Genomic DNA, 16,421 nt, shown 5'->3' with positions numbered 1-16,421 from the left:
GGCAATGGCTTTGATTTTGGTTACAGGTATCTCCTCTAACACTTCATTGTCCCATTCTCCATGAACAGGTGCCCATGTGCAGCCCCAGCAAATGTCCAACAGCAGCTCCATCAGGCACTTCCTCCTGCTGGCATTGGCAGACACGCGGCAGCTGCAGCTCCTGCACTTCTGCCTCTTGCTGGGCATCTCCCTGGCTGCCCTCCTGGGCAACGGCCTCATCATCAGCGCCGTAGCCTGCGGCCACCACCTGCACACGCCCATGTTCTTCTTCCTGCTCAACCTGGCCCTCGCTGACCTGGGCTCCATCTGCACCACTGTCCCCAAAGCCATGCACAATTCCCTCTGGGACACCAGCAACATCTCCTACACTGGATGTGCTGCTCAGCTCTTTTTCTTTGTGTTCTTCATCTCAGCAGAGTATTTCCTCCTGACCGTGATGTGCTACGACCGCTACGTGTCCATCTGCAAACCCCTGCACTACGGGACCCTCGTGGGCAGCAGAGCTTGTGCCCACATGGCAGCAGCTGCCTGGGCCAGTGCCTTTCTCCATGCTCTCATGCACACGGCCAATACATTTTCCCTGCCCCTGTGCCATGGCAATGCCCTGGGCCAGTTCTTCTGTGAAATCCCACAGATCCTCAAGCTCTCCTGCTCAAATTCCTACCTCAGGAAACTTGGTCCCCCTATGGGTAGTGCTTTCCTGTTCTTTGGCTGTTTTGTGTTCATTGTTTTCTCCTATGTGCAGATCTTCAGGGCTGTGCTGAGGATCCCCTCTGAGCAGGGACGGCACAAAGCCTTTTCCACCTGCCTCCCTCACCTGGCTGTGGTCTCACTGTTTATCAGCACCTCATTTTTTTCCTACCTGAAACCACTTTCAATGTCCTCCCCGTCCCTGGATCTGGCCCTGTCAGTTCTGTACTCAGTGGTGCCTCCAGCCCTGAACCCCCTCATCTACAGCCTGAGGAACCAGGAGCTCAAGGCTGCAGTGTGGAGACTGATGACTGGATGGTTTCAGAAACATTAAACTGCTGGCCAATTTCTGCAAATCACTTGCAATAAAAATACTCTTTCATACTTCTTGTTGGTTTGGTTGTGGGTCTTTTTCTTTTGTTATTTTTTTTTACTATTGCCCACAAAGAAATGTCATTTATTGTGCCATTTCTCATTTTGTTTCTCTCCACCTTTCCTCTGCCCACAGACTGTGTCAATGAGGGGCTGCAGTCTTGGGGGCTTTAAAAGAATTCTAGGATCTCCTAGCAGAGTTTTCTGCAGAGATGCCCTTGTGTTGCCTTCTCTGGAGCTGCAGCAGCAATGTCTGTGTGCAGAGCTGGGGCAGATCAGTGCTGGCCCAGCAGCTGTGCCCAGCAGCAGCAGCAGCAGCAGCACTTGGTGTTGCCAGTGCTGCTGCCATGGCCCTGCCCCGCTGCCCTGGTGGCCCTGGTGTTGCTGCAGGGCCTGAGTGCTCTCGGGGCCGGGCACAGCCCTGGGGGTGGCAGTGCCGGGGCTGCAGCAGGGACAGGCCATGGGCACTGCTGGGGCAGCGCTGACGCCTCAGGCCAGGCCCTGGGGGCTCCAGGCTCCTTGCCCAGGCTCTCTCAAGAACACGGCCAGGCCAATGCTCAGCACAGAAACCCCCGTGAGCAGCCCCAGGCTGGCCGTGGGCAGGCTGGGGGCAAACAGCATGGCTGGGGCTCTGCAAGGGCCCTGGGCCAGACGGGAAGGAGCAGCAGAGCAGGGGCTGATCCATGCCCAGTGCGCTGCACAGCCCAGGGCAGCGTCCCAGAGCGTCCTCATGCAGCTGCCAACAACATCCCCCCTCTGCAGCCCTGGCCTCTCCCCCAGCTCACACAGGTGCCCCATCCTTGCAGGCACACACACGGCAGCACTGCCTCAGCAGCCGCTGTTTGCATTGCACACAGCAGGGCCAGCACCCCCATGCTGTTGCTGTGGGGACATGAACCTGAGGGAGCACAAATGCCATCAGCCCCTGGGGCCAGCAAGGCCTGCGGGACACCAGGGAAACCACTCAGCTTTGTCCTGACCTCTGCACTCAGCCAGAAAGTTTGTTCCCATCAGCTGGGAGTTTCCTGTGCCACTGCAGACACTGTTGCTCAGAGCCAGGGCTGCCTGGCAGCCACCCCCAAACTGCCCTGAGTATTTCCTTGGCTTCACCTTTGCTTTCTTTACTCTTCCTGCTTCAAATTTCTACCCACTGCCCAGCCTGGTTCCCTCCCCTGCAAACAGCCCATCCCTGTTTGCCCTTTCCTCTCTGGCCCCACTCCCCATTGCAGTTCCTGACTTGGCCCCATGGGAACGTCCCTTGGGCAGCAGGATCATCCTACAAGTGCTGCAGGAATTGTCTGCAGGCTCCTGCAGTGCCTGCTGCTGCTCCCTTGCCAGAGGCACCCCAGGCCAGGGGGGCACATCTGGGCTGCTGTGTCTGGCTCTGGGGCTCCCTGTTCTGGGCAATGAGGAGGAGCTGCAGAGGCTCTGCAGGACTGACAGGATGGGCTTTGGGGCTGCCAGGAGAAGCTGAGGGACCTGGGCTGCTGGAGCTGCTGAAGAGGAGGCCCAGGGCTCATCCTGCAGCTGCTCCAAGGGTGGTTTCAGGGAATCCCAGAATTAGGAAGTTTGGAAAAGGCCTTGGAGATCATCAAGTCCAACCTGTGCCCTGGCGCTGCCTTGTCTCTCCTGAGCCTCCTCTTCTCCAGGATAAACAACCCCAGCAGCTCTCTCAGCCACTCCTCACAGGACTTGTGTTCCAGATCCCTCCCCAGCCTTGTTGCCCTTCTCTGGACACGCTCCAGCCCCTCCATGGCCTTCCTAAATTGGGGGGCCCAGAACTGGACACAGCACTTGAGGTTATGCCCAACCAGTCCCCAGCACAGGGTAAGAAGCCCTGCCCTGCTCCTGCTGGCCACACCATTCCTGATCCAGGCCAGGAGCCATTGGCCTTCTTGGCCACCTGGGCACACTGCTGCCTCATGTCCAGCCTGCTGTCCATCAGTCCCTGCAGGTCCCTTTCTGCCTGGCTGCTCTGCAGCCACTCTGTCCCCAGCCTGTAGTGCTTCAGGGGTTGTTGTGGCCAAAATGCAGGACCTGGTGCTTGGACTTGTTAAACCTCACCTTGTTGGATTTGGGCCCTGGATCCAGCCTGTCCAGCTTGGTATCATCTGCTAATTTGCTGACGATGATGGACTCTATCCCCTCATCCAGATCATCAATGCAGTTCTTGAAATGCATGCTGGCTCTGATCCCTGGGCCATCCTGTGGGTGCCCTGGGATGGCACTCAAGGTGATCTGTTCCATAACCTTGCCAGGCACCCAGGTCAGGCTGACAGGCCTGGAGTTCCCCAGCTCCTCCTTCCAGCCCTTGCTGGGGATGGGCTCACACTGGCACCTCCAGTGCTCTGGGCCCTCCCTGCTGAGCCAGGACTGATGGTAAATGATGGAGAGCAGCTTGGGGAGCTCATCCACAGCTCCCTCATCCCCCTGGGATGGATCCCATCTGATCCCATACACCTGTGAGCACCTGAGTGGCTCAGCAGGTCCCCAACTGCTTCCACCTGGATTCCAGGGGGCTGTTCTGCTCCCTGTGCCCATCCACCAGCTCAGGAGAACACTTGTCCTGAGGACAACCTGTCCTAATATTGAAAATTGAGACAAACAAGGTGTTAAGTAGCTCAGCCATTTCCTTGTCTTTAGTTACCATTTTCTCCCCTTTATCCAATAAAGAGTAGAGGTTCTCCTTCTCCCTCCTTTTTGCTATTAAATTTTATATAAAAACTACTTAATTTTTTTTTACAGACGCTGCCAGGTTAATTTCTAATTCAGCTTTCACCTCTCAACTTTTTTTTCTGTATAACCTAACTACATCCTTAAACACTTTCTGAGTTAATGGTCCTTTTATCCTCTGAGTTCCCACAAAAGCTCCATGTGGAGCCAGGACAGTCATTTTCCTCACCAGCTCATCATTTGCCACACTGGGACCGACTGTTCCTTCCCCCTTAAGATTACTTTCTTGAAAGGTGTCCATCCTTCCTTGACCCCTTTTTTTTAATGGCTGTTTCCCTTAAAAGAATCAGTACCTGATTCGGTACTCCCCAAATCAGCATCCTAAAAAGGCCAAAGTCTGCCCTTCCTAATTGCAGTGTCAGCAATAAAGAGATTGAACTAACCAGGCCCCAACCCTGAGCCATGGGGACAACCCTGAATGTGACTCCATTTCTGAGCTGCTCTGAGTGGCAGGGATTGGATGATTAGATGAGGGAAATGGTGGTGTGGGGGTAGGGACAAAGTCTGATTGATTGTAAGCCATGAAGGGTCTGGATTTTCATACCAGTCTGGATTTTCATACCTGTTCAAACTTCATGAGGAGGTGCTAGGGATAAATATCAACTGGACATTGCTGATATCAATCCATAAACCGGAGAAGGTAAAAGGACAGAACAGTTCTCTCTGCATTGTTTTCAATATTTTATTTCACCTCGAATATACTTCTGAAATCTGACTAATTAGCCACAGAAGAATTGAAAACCTAAATTTTTCCCAAGGGCTTTTCTTCTTAAGGCGTTTTGAACAAATGTTTATGAGCTTCCTTTTTCAGTGAATTCCTGAACTGAAGAGCTCAAGAAAGACAAGGCCTCTGGAGTAGGAAAATTCTTCAGCAACCTCGAAGTGGCTGAGGATCCATCCCCATGAGAGCAGCAATGAACAGAAATGGGCACAGCTTTGTGGCTGCTGCCCCAGCTTTGGCATGGGCCCTGGGCCTGGAGCAGGAGCAGCTCTTGAGGGCCCCAAGGCCGGGGCTCTTGTGCTGCCCTGGGCAGATAGGATGGCAGCAGGGGCTGCAGAGCTCTCAGCACCTCAGGTCGAGGGGAGCAGGGCAGCCAGGGAGCCTCCTTTGGCCTTGGCCAAGCACCTTCCCCCATGGCTGGGGCTGAGTCCTGTGGCAGCTGCAGCTGCTGCTGTGGCCTTGGCAGGGGCTGAGGCCGTGGGGCCAGTGCCCAGAGCAGCCTGGCCTGAGCAGAGCTGTGGGGCCAGAGCCGGCTGGGCTGGGCTGGGCTCAGAGAGGCCCTTGGTGCTGCCCAGAGCTCAGGGCAGCTGGCAGAGCTTGCAGGGAGCTGGGCTGGGCTCCGAGAGCCTGGCCCAGAAACCATCAGTGTCCATCTCAGCCTGGCTGAGCGTGCAGGGGCAGGACTCAGGCCAGGCCTTGTGGGGCAGGGCCAGCGCCTGTGCAAGGCATTGCAAACAGGCAAGTGGCCCAGAGAGGAGGCTGCTCTGTGCCCTTGGTGGCATGGACAGAGCAGGGAGGGGGCCCAGGACATTTGTCAGTGCCAGCCTCTGTGCCCATGCGTTGGCAGCCCTGGCTGCTGAGCCCAGCTTTGGCCTGGGCTGAGTTTGGCTGTGGCCCAGCTCCATCCTCCTGCGGGGCTCAGGGCCTGTTCCCGGCCATGGCCAGCCCTGGCTGCCTCTCTGCTGGCCCAGAGGCCGGCAGAGCCCAGGGCAGGGCTGTCTGTGCAGCCCCACAGGTGCCACGGGCTCTGCAGGAGCTGGCAGGGGCTGCCCAGCAGGGAGGCCATGGGGCACAGAGCCCCAAGGCTGCTGTGGGCACCACGGCACAGGGGCCGTTCCCAGCCGCAATGCTCCTGGCCTGGGCTGGGCCTGCACAGGGGCTGGGCCACCATGGCTGGGCCAGCACAGGGCCACAAAGGGGCCACGCAGCCGCTGCCGGGGCTGACAGCAAGGCCAGGCACACACAAGCAATTGCTGAGCATGGCCTGCGCTGCCCAGGCCTGACTGTGCCAAAGGCAGAGCTCAGCTGCCCTTGGGGGCTGCAGCAACACTCCAGAGCCCAAAGAGCCTCCATGGCTGGGCTGGAGACCAAGGCTGCAGCAGGGAAATGCAGGGCTGCTGCGGGATGGGGAGGCCATTGAATTCCAGCACACACCTCAGCTCTCTGATGGTCCCAGCACCATGCTGGGCCCTGTTTCAGACTGGAGCAGAGCAGATGTTGATGGGACAGGAGCCCTGTGGGGCTGTCAGGGACCTGCATCTTGCAAGGTGCTCTGCTGTCCCTCAGGTGCTCTGGGAGAGATCCAATCCCAGCTGGGCACCTCAGGGCACAAGTGGCACTGCCTGTTCATGGGCACACAACTGATATCTGCTTGGAAAGGGGCACAGGTGTTAATACCCATTTATTTTATAATACGCAAGCAAATCTTTATTATCTGGGTCATTTGAGTACTTTTAAGAAATGGCAACGTTTTCCCACTAGGAACAGCAATTTCCTGGAAGTGTACTGATGTTAGTAAAAGAAATACTGATCTTTCCTTCCACTTGCATCACCAATATTCTATTTATTATATCATCTTCCTTTCCCATCAAGTGTTTCCTGCTCTCCTGTTTAAATGGCCATGTCTAAGGACATCTCTTCAGGAGACCGGATGGATCTATGTCCTTTCCATTGCTCCCAGATTTTGTCCTCCAAATGCTCTCCAGTCATTCAACTGCCTTTCAACTGATTGGTTTCATGCTTTGAACTTCAGGGAGTTGTCCAATCTTTGTGAAGTTAAAATATATACCACATTAGTCAGCACCTTACTTATATTTATATCTATCAAAGAATTACGTTTTCTTACATCATTGTCTACAACTGTTCCTGTACACAAATCCCTTGGGTATGGTGGACATGTCAGATGCTGCTGGGACATCCCAGAGAGCTGAGGGAAGAGCAGTGATGGTTATTAAACTGTTCAAATGTTCAATTTGTGTTAGTTGGCAAGAAACATTTCTGTGCCTCTGAGTGTCACCAGACCCTGAGCCCAAAGGACACAAACCTGATGAGTTGTGGTTCCCACTGCAGGGGCTGCACTTGGACCTTGGCTCTGCACAGGAGAGCTCTTCATCCCCTTTCTCTCTTTTCCTCCCTCTGGGCATGGAGGGAGCTCCTGGCTTCAGCCTGTGACTCGTGTGTGCAAAGAGCAAATCTGGACAGAGTCAGGGCAGGGAGGGTTTGGGGGGACCTTGGGATCTGTGCTGGGCACTGAAGGTGTTTTCCATTGCTCTGAGACTGCTGTGCAAAGTGGATTTAATATCCAGCAGAGGAATGACTTTGGCATTGGATGGAGCTGTGCCTTCCCTTGGCTTTGTTGGCTGACAAGAAATGAACATCCCTCTGTGTCTCGGGCAGCTCCTTCTGCAAGGAAAGCAGGTGGGAGTAGGAGCCAAGGAGCTGAAAGCTGCAGGTGCAGCCTGGGCTGGAGGGAGCTCAGATTTGCACAAGGCTGCTCTGAGTGCCAGGGCTTGGATGGGGGAAATGGTGGGGTGGGGGTAGGGACAGAGTCTGATTGATTGTCAGCCATGAAGGGTCTTGATTTTCGTATCTATTCAAACTGCATGAGGATTTACCTGGATTCAATGTCAATTGGAGATTGTGCATATCATTGTATTAACAGGGAAAAAAAAACCTAAACAGGACCTACAAAATCTTTTCTCGCTGTCTTTTTAAATATCATGTATTCAGTTTCAATACACTACTGAGATCTACTTAACTACAAATGATTTGGAAACTGAAATCAAATGATTCCCAGAGGCTTGGCTTGTTCAGGTGTTCTGAATGTTAATGAGCCCTGGGACACTGAATTCCTGCACTGAAGAGCTGAAGGCTGAACAAGTGATTTGGAAAATTAAATGAAATTATTCCCAGAGGCTTGGCTTGTTCAGGTGTTCTGAGTGTTCATGAGCCCTGGGACACTGAATTCCTGCACTGAAGAGCTGAAGGCTGAACAAGCCTCTGGAGCAGTGAAATTCAGCAGCAGCCTCCAAGTTGCTGAGGATGTCAGCAGCCCCCAGTGAGGCCATCCCTGCCCAGAGACCGTGGGGGAATGGGCAGACAAGGAGAGCGTCCCTGGGGCTGGGGCAGCACAACTCAGAGGCACCAGCGGCTCCAGCTGGGCAATGGAGTGTGGGATGTGGCTGGGAAAGCCCTGCCTGGGCTGGGCCAAGCAGCACACACAAGCCCTGACCCCCATCCACTAAACAACTCTCTCAACAAGACATTTAAAAGGAATTACAATTATTTGTGTCCTCTGAGTAGTATGTACTGGAGAAATACCAACAGGAGATTCTCAGAAGCTCAAAACAACCAAACAGCCTTTACTGGCAACTTTAGAAAATCAGAGAAACTTTGACAAATGGTTTAATATGATACTCAATCAACAGAAAACACTTCTCAAAGCATTAATTTGTTTCATTCAACTTCACAAACTCTAAGTCTGTTCAATTTTAAGTTGCTCAAAATTTTACAAGAAGTGGGAATAGGAAAGATATAGGGAATCACACACAGAGCTACCATCTCCTGGATTCCAGCACTGTTCAGATGGAAATTCCAAGAGGATGCAGGGTCAAGATGTGTGCTTGCCTTGTGGTCAGCCTTCAATACCCCTTGGTCTCCCTGGGCCCTTCCCCCAGGTGGGGCTTGGGCTCATTTGGTCCCTCAGGAGCTGGGCTGGGGCTGCAGAGGTGGCTGTGGAGCATTGCCTGTGCTGGGCCAGGGACTGGCAGCCACTGCTGGGCTGGGATAGAGGCTCTGGGGGGATTGGGGTTCCAGGGCAGGGCAGGGCTGGGCTTCCAGGGGAGGGCAAGGCTGGACCTTCCTCCCCCAAACACAAACTCCTTTGAGCCACAATCTCCATCAGTCTGTCACAACAGGCAGTGTTGGAGGTGAAATCCCAATTCTGGCCATGGGCACCTGGACAAGAAGGACAGTTCTTTTCCATAGGAAGGAAAGCACTGAGCTCCAGTGTTTGGAAGGCAGGTGAGAGCCTCAGTAGGCCAAGGCCATCCAGACTTGTCAGGAATGACAAATTTTGTCTGGGAGCTATCTTTGGATGTAGGGAATTATGGAGGTGGAAGTCCAGTCTCAGCCATGGGCACCTGGAGAAGCAGGACAGTTCTTTCCCATGGGAAGGAAAGCTCAGAGCCTTCCCCAGTGTTTTGGGGACAGATGGGAGGTGACCCTTGTAATACCACTGCCATCCAGACTTGTCCTGGCAATAATCCTTTGGGAACAATCCCTGGATATAGGGAAATTTGGAGGTGATATCCCAATTCTGGCCATGGGTGCCTGGCGGAGAAGGAGAGTTCTTTTCCATTGGGAAGGAAGCACAGAGCCCCTGTGTTTCAGCAGCTGATAAGAAGAGACCCCCAAGATGCCAAGGTCAGTTGGACCAGTCAGGCAGTCCATGGGAGGCCAAACCAGCCAGACCTGTTCCATGTTCCATTGGTTTTATGATGCCCTGCATTATCACCGTGGTCCCCTTGGTTCAATGGGGTCCCAGAGTGTCACAATATCTCCTAGGTTCCAGAAGGCCACCAAGTATCACAAGTGGTTCCCCAGGAACCTACAATGTCACAGGACTCCTCTGTTCCATGAGCCCTGCAATGTCACAATGGACCTTTGGACCCTGGGGGTTTGCAGTGTCACAATGGTCTCCTTTGGCTCCACACTGTCACAATGGACCATTGATGACAGGAGGCTCTTCTGTGTCACCCTGGAGCTTTAGTTCCATGCAGCCCTGCAGTGTGACAAAGGCCTATTGGTTTCATGAGGCCCCGCAGAATCACAATGGTCCTCTTGGTTCTGTGGGGACCCCCAGGGTCACAATGGTTTCACTGGTTCCATGAGACCTCACAGTGTCACAGTGCTTTGCTTATTCCATGGGACCTCACAGTGTTACAATGGTCTCCATGATCTCACGAGTCCCCTCAGTGTCACAATGGCCCCTTGGTTCCATGAGGCTGTGAAGTGTCTTAATGGTGTCTCCATTGTTCCATGAGGCCTTGCAATGTCACAATGAACCTTTGGCTCCATGGGGTCTCGCAGTGTCACAATGGCCCCTTGGTTCCATGACACCTCAAAGTGTCACAATGGTCTCCACAGTTCAATGAGGCCCTGTGGTGTCACAATGGACCCTTGGTTTAATGGGGCCTCTCAGTGTCACAATGATCCCTGCATTCCATGGTGCCACACAGCGTCAGTATGGTCCCCTTGGTTCCAGGAGGCCCAGCAATGTCACAGTGCTCTCCATGATTCCACGAGGCCCCACAGTGTCACAATGGTCCCTTGGTGTCACAGGGCCCCACAATGTCACAATGGTCCCTTGGTCTCACAGGGCCCAACAGTGTCACAATGGTCCCTTGGCGTCACAAGGCCCCACAGTGTCACAATGGTCCCTTGGTCTCACAGGGCCCCACAGTGTCACAATGCTCCCTTGGTTCCGTGGGCCCTGTGCTGCTGCATTCCCCCCTCCCCTTCTCAGGCGGCCCTGCCAGATGAGAAATGCTCCTTGGGCCTCGGCCTTGGCCAACAGCCCCTGGGCTCAGCTCCTCTGCAGCTCATCACAAACACTGTCTGCTCCAGGCACTGCTGCTGCCCAACCAGCTCCTGCTTTCTGTAGCAGCAGCCCTGGGAACTGGTTTTGTTCCCTCTGTGGCACAACATCCCTGCTCTCACCCTGCCAAAGAAAGCTGTTGATGCCAAGTGTGGCCAGGATGACTTAACCTTACTTACATTGCCTGTAGGTAAGGGTAAGTCACAAGGTCTAAGTGAAGTTAAACACTGCTAAGAGTTATTGTTTTCCTAAGTAGTTATGTTTAATATAAGTTATAAGCTGAGTTAAATACAGTTAAATGTTTCTCCACTGTTAAATTGCAAAGTCATAGGTTACAAGTTAGATTAAATCCTGCTAAAAGCTCTTTTTTGCTAAAATGTGAAACTGAAGGTATCAGTTTAGGTTAAGGTATAAGTTAAATCCTGTTAAGATCGAGCTCTGATAAGCTTTTGGGCCATTTTTCTTTCATCCTTGCTGTCACTGTCCTTGTGTCACACACACACAGGGACCGTTCTTGGTTTATTTCTGGTTTGATTGTCTGGATTTTGTTTGGTTGTTGTTGTTGCTTTGTTTCCTTGGTGTGCCTGAAGTGTCCAGTCAGGAGCAGAGTGGCTCTTGCCAAGGAACTTTGTGCTGCTGTCCCTTAATATTCAATCTGGTTTTTGCTGATCCCTTGCTGGGGATTTTTTCAGCGCTCTCAAGGCCTCATTCATACCAGGGTGAAGGAGCCCTGGCCCAGGCTCTGGCCCTGGGGGACACGGGGACGCTGCCAGGGGGTCCCTGTCCCCCTGTGCCACCCCCAGGGCCCCGTCCCCCGTCCCCGTGTCAGGCTCTGGGGTCGATCTCATGGAACATCCTCTGGGGGAGGCTGCGGCGCCAGGGGCGGGGGGACCCGGGGGGACAGGGGACCCCGCTGTGCACGAGCAGGGTTGGACTGCTCTGGGGGGAACTGTGAGGGGGGCAGGGGCAGAGTGACCTCCCCAGTGACCTCACACAGCCCCAGTGATGTCACACAGCCCCAGTGATGTCACATAGCCACATGTGATGTGTGGTGGTTTGACAGGAAATGTGTTTTTTGGGATGCTGTGTTTTTGGCCAATGGATATTCAGACTTTAATATTGGCATTTAACCTGGCCATTGGGACATGGACACGCCTCTGAGAACACGGGGTTAAAAGCAGAGCTCTCCCCTGGGAGGGCCTCTTGGGTTTCCGGCGGGAAAGAGTTCGGGTCTCTCCCCCGGCCCAGCTGCTGGCTGGGCAGGGAGAGGGGAAAAGCCATGTGGCCGAGAGAGGTAGGCCTGAGCCCCGGGGTGGAAGGGTGGAAGAGAGAGAGAGAGAGAGAGAGACACCGGGAGCCATCAGGCAGCCCCCCCTGAGAGACAGAGAGAGAGAGAGAGAGAAAGAGCCGCTGCCTGAGACTGTGACCTTGAAACTGGATAAACATGGGCCTGTGCCGGCAGCACGGCTGGGACGGAGAAGGTGGGGGGGGGGGGGGTTCAGCTGGCTGCTTGTAGGAGCTTTTAACCCCTTTTTGGAGAATGAGAACTTTACAGAACATTGACCTTTCCTAGAAGACAGAGTGGAAGATGAGGAAGAAAATGGGCCAGTGTGAGAGAGGTCTGGGCAAGCGAGAGATAGTAGAAGAGTAGAGAAGAATCCTAGTGGGAAGAGATGATGGAGTAGCTTTTGCTGGACTCTTTTTGTATAGCCATGGACAGAACCAAGAGGGTTCAGTGTTGATGCCCCTCGGCCCCAGGGGGTGAAAAAATATGGGGGGACAGGTGTCCCAAAGGAGAGATTGTGGGGACAGGTGTCCCAAAAGAGAGATGTACAGACCCATGTTCCTTGTGATACAGAGACTGCATTCTAGGGGGAGGCAACGGCCTCAGAACCAAGAGGGTTCAGTGTTGATGCCCCTCAGCCCCAGGGGGTGAAAAATATGGGGGGGACAGGTGTCCCAAAGGAGAGATTGTGGGGCAAGGTGTCCCAAAAGAGAGATGGACAGACCCAAGTTCCTTGTGACACAGAGACTGCATTCTAGGGGGAGGCAATGGCCTCAGAGCCAAGAGGGTTCAGTGTTGATGCCCCTCGGCCCCAGGGGGTGAAAAAATATGGGGGGGACAGGTGTCCCAAAGGAGAGATTGTGGGGACAGGTGTCCCAAAGGAGAGACTGTGCCTTTTTTGGATCGGGACAGAGCATCCTTAAAAGACAACCCTAGAAGCAGTTCTGGTCCGTGTTCAGTGGTGAGAGCACTGGGCATGAAAAGGAAGAAGTCACGACCGCAGATGGACTCCGGGCGGTGCCATGAGTGACACAGGAACACATGAGGCTTCGATTGTGTTTCCAGGGGAAGCCCATGGCACAAGAAGGACTCCTCTCCTCTTGATGAACTGAGGATTGATTGTCTAAAAGGTGCTGCTGGACCGAGAGTTGGTGATTTGAGGATCAAATGTATTGTGTGGAAATTTGGTGGGGGGAGGAGGAAATGCATTTGTGAGGTTTTCATTTTCCCTGTGTGTGTGTTTCACTTTATCTGTAGTTGTAGAGTAGTTAATAAAGTTCTAGTTCTTTTTTCCCTAAGTAGGAGCCTGCTTTGCTTATTCCTGGTCACATCTCACAGCAGAAACCAGGGAGAAGGTATCTTCATGGGGGGCACTGGCATTGTGCCAGTGTTAAACCATGACACACATGTGATGTCACACAGTCCCTGGGATGTCACACAGCCCCTGTGATGTCACACAACCTAGTGTTATGTCACTGCCCACTCTGGGACATCATACAACACCCTTCTGATGTCACAGAGTTAATTCTGTGATGTCATCCTGTGGTGTCATACAGCTGCACTGTGATGTCCCAGAAGACTTTCTGATGTCAGAAAGCCACCATGTGATGTCAGAATCTTTTCTGTGATGTCACAGCCTGCTCTATGCTGTTGCACATCCACCAGTGATGTCACAACCAACTCCCTCATGTCACAGAGCCATCCTCTATGATGTCAGGATCTGATCTATGGCCTCACACCCTACTCTATGATTACACAGACAGCTCTGTGATGTCACAACCCCCTCAATGATGTCACAAAACCCTCTCTGTGATATCATGGTGCCACTCTGTAATGTCACAGCACATACTTTGACCTCACAGTCTGCTCTATGATGTCATACAGCCATGCCATGATGTCACAGCCTGCCCTGTGATGTCACACAGTTCCCTCTGTGATGTTATAGCTGCTCGATGACCTCACACAAAGAACTCTGTGATGTCATAGCCCAATCTGTGACCTCACACAGCCCACTCTGTGCTGTCACACAGCCCCTTGCTGACATCACAGCTGCTCTGTGCCTCCATGACACAGCCACAGAGGAGCTGCTGTGACACAGCCCCCTCTGGGACATGCCACAGCCCCTGCCAGTGCTGAGCCCCTGGGAACTCTGTCTGTGCCCTGCTGGTGTCCCTGAGGGGCCCTGGCAGTGGCCCAGCCCTGCTGGGCTGTGCACAGGAGCTGCTCCTGGCCAGAGCTGTCTCTCTGCAGCTCTGCTGCCCTTGCCAGGAGCTGCCTCTGGGCCAGGAGCCTGGCCCAGCTCAGCAGCACAGACACAGCACAAGGGCTTTAATGACCCTCTGGGGCTTTGGTGCTCTTTGTACATCAGACTCAGTCCCTCAGAGTGTGCTCAAAGAACTTCTCAGGGACTCAAAAAGAGGGTAAAACACTCAAGTTTCTCATATTTTAAATAGATCCTTCTGAGGGACAGGACTGAGAAAGTGCCCCCAGGTTCCAGGTAGAGCAGAACACTGGTGGCAGTGATGACAGGTGGGGACAAGCAAGGCAAAGGTGTCTCTGGTGCTGAGCAAACCTGCGCCTCTGTCCCTGCAGGCTGTCGGCATCCCCTGGCTGCCCCACCTGGCTGGCCCCTTCCTTTGCTGACAGCTCTGCCTCCTGCCTGTCCACACAAAGCCTTGGGCTGCTCCAGGCTCCTGCTGGGGGACGTGCTGCACCACAGCCCTGCCCTGGCAGGGAAATTCCTTTCTCCTGGTGTCCACTCTGGGAGTCCTCAGCTGCCCTTGTAATTAATTCTTAATTTCTCTGGCTGTTCTCTACTATGTCAAAAGCATCCACCATCTCTGAAACCACCCTTCAATCCCTCCCAGGGCTCTCCTCTGCTTTCCTGAGTCTCCACCCCACTGAGCACAGAGCTCCTGTGTCCCTATAGAGTGGTCAAGTGCTTGAGGCCATGAGCACCTGGACAAGAGGGACAGTTCTTTTCTATAGGAAAGAAACCACAGAATCCCAGGGTTTGAAGGCAGATGAGAAGCAGTCACCAGAGGCCAAGGCAAGCCAGACTTGTCTGTTCTTGTTGCTTTTGACTGAAAGCAGCGTTTGGATATATGGGGAGTTTTGGGGGTGGAATTCCATTTCAGCCACGGGTTCCTGGATTGGAATGACAGTTCTCCATAGGAAGGAAAGGATGGAGTCCCAGTGTTTCAAAGGCTGATTAGAGGCTGCCCCAAGGAGGCCAAGGCCAGCCAGACTTTTTGTCAGGGAAGAATCCTTGGACAGACGGAATTAGGGAGGCCAAACCCCACTTTTGTCTATGGGGATCTGGATGAGAAGGAGAGTTCCTTTCCATAGGAAGGAAAGTGTGGAACCCCAGAGTTTCAAAGGTAGATGAGAGCTGGGCCTCTGGAAACCAAGGGAACCTAAACAGTCCTGGAAACTTTTGTCTGGGAGCTATCCTTGGATTTAAGGAATTTTGGAGGTGGATTCTCAATTTTGGCCATGGATGCCTGGACATAAAAGATGTTTTTTTCCATGGGAAGAAAAGCACAGGCCCCCAGTGTTTTGAAGGCAGAAAAGAGGTGGCCCCCAAGAAGCCAAGGCCAGCCAGAGCTGTCTGTCCTGGCAGCTTCCATATGGGAATAATCGTTGGATATAATCAAATTTGGAGGAAGAATCCCAATTTCAGCCATGAACCCCTAGAGGAGAAGGACAGTTCTTTCCCACAGGAAGGAAAGCACACAACTCCAGGGTTTCAGGGGCAGATGAGAAGTGACCCTCAACATGCCAAGGTCATCTGGACCAGTCAGGCAGCCCTCAGGAGGCCCAGCCAGCCAGACCTGTTCCATGTTCTTGGATCCTTGGGGCCCTGCAGCATCACAATGGCCCCTTGGTTCCATGAGGCTCTGTAGGATCACAACAGATGTTTGTTTCCATGAGGCCCAGCAATATAACAATGGTCTCCTTGGCTCCACAGTGGCACAATGGCCCCTTGCTTCCATGAGGCCTTGCAGTGTCACAGTGGTTTCTTTGTTTCCATGGGTCTGCGCAATGCCACAATGGCCCTTTGGTTCCATGAGGTCACAGAGTCTCAAAATGGCCCCTTGGTTCTATTGGGTTCCCCAGGATCACAATGGCCCCTTGGTTCCAGCAGACCTGGATGTGTTACACTGGTCCCTTGCTTCCATGGGGACCCACAGTGACACAATGGCCCCTTGCTTCCATGAAACCTTGCAGTGTCACAGTGGCTGCCTTGGTTCTATGAGGCCCTTTGGTGTCACAATGGCCCCTTGGTTCCATGGGGACTCAAAGTGTCAGAATGGTCTCACTGGTTCCATGAAGCCCCTCAGTGTCACAATGGTCTCTTTTGGTTCCACAGAATCACAATGGCACCTTGGTTCCGTGAAGCCCTGAAGTACGGAATGGACGCTTGGTTCCATTGGGCTCCTCACTGTCACAGGAATTCTCAGTTCCACGGAGCCCTGCAGTGTCACAGTGCTCTCCTTGGTTCCATGGTGCCACTCAGGGTCCCAAGGGCCCCTCAGCTCTACAAGGCCCCATAGTGTCACAGTGTCCCCTTGCTCCCATGAGGCCGTGCCATGTCACAATGGTCTCATTGGTTCCACAAGGCCCTGCAGCTCCACAATGGCCCTTGAAGTGTCACAATGGTCTCAGCAGGTTCCCCCGCTTATTCACAATGGCCTCCTTGGTTCCATGATGCCCCATAGTGTAACAATGGTATCCTTGGT

The sequence above is a fragment of the Agelaius phoeniceus genome (genome assembly GCF_051311805.1).
Source record: "Agelaius phoeniceus isolate bAgePho1 chromosome W unlocalized genomic scaffold, bAgePho1.hap1 SUPER_W_unloc_1, whole genome shotgun sequence".
NCBI lineage: Eukaryota > Metazoa > Chordata > Aves > Passeriformes > Icteridae > Agelaius > Agelaius phoeniceus.
The sequence above is the reverse complement of the archived record's forward strand: the minus strand, read 5'-3'. Positions refer to the sequence as shown.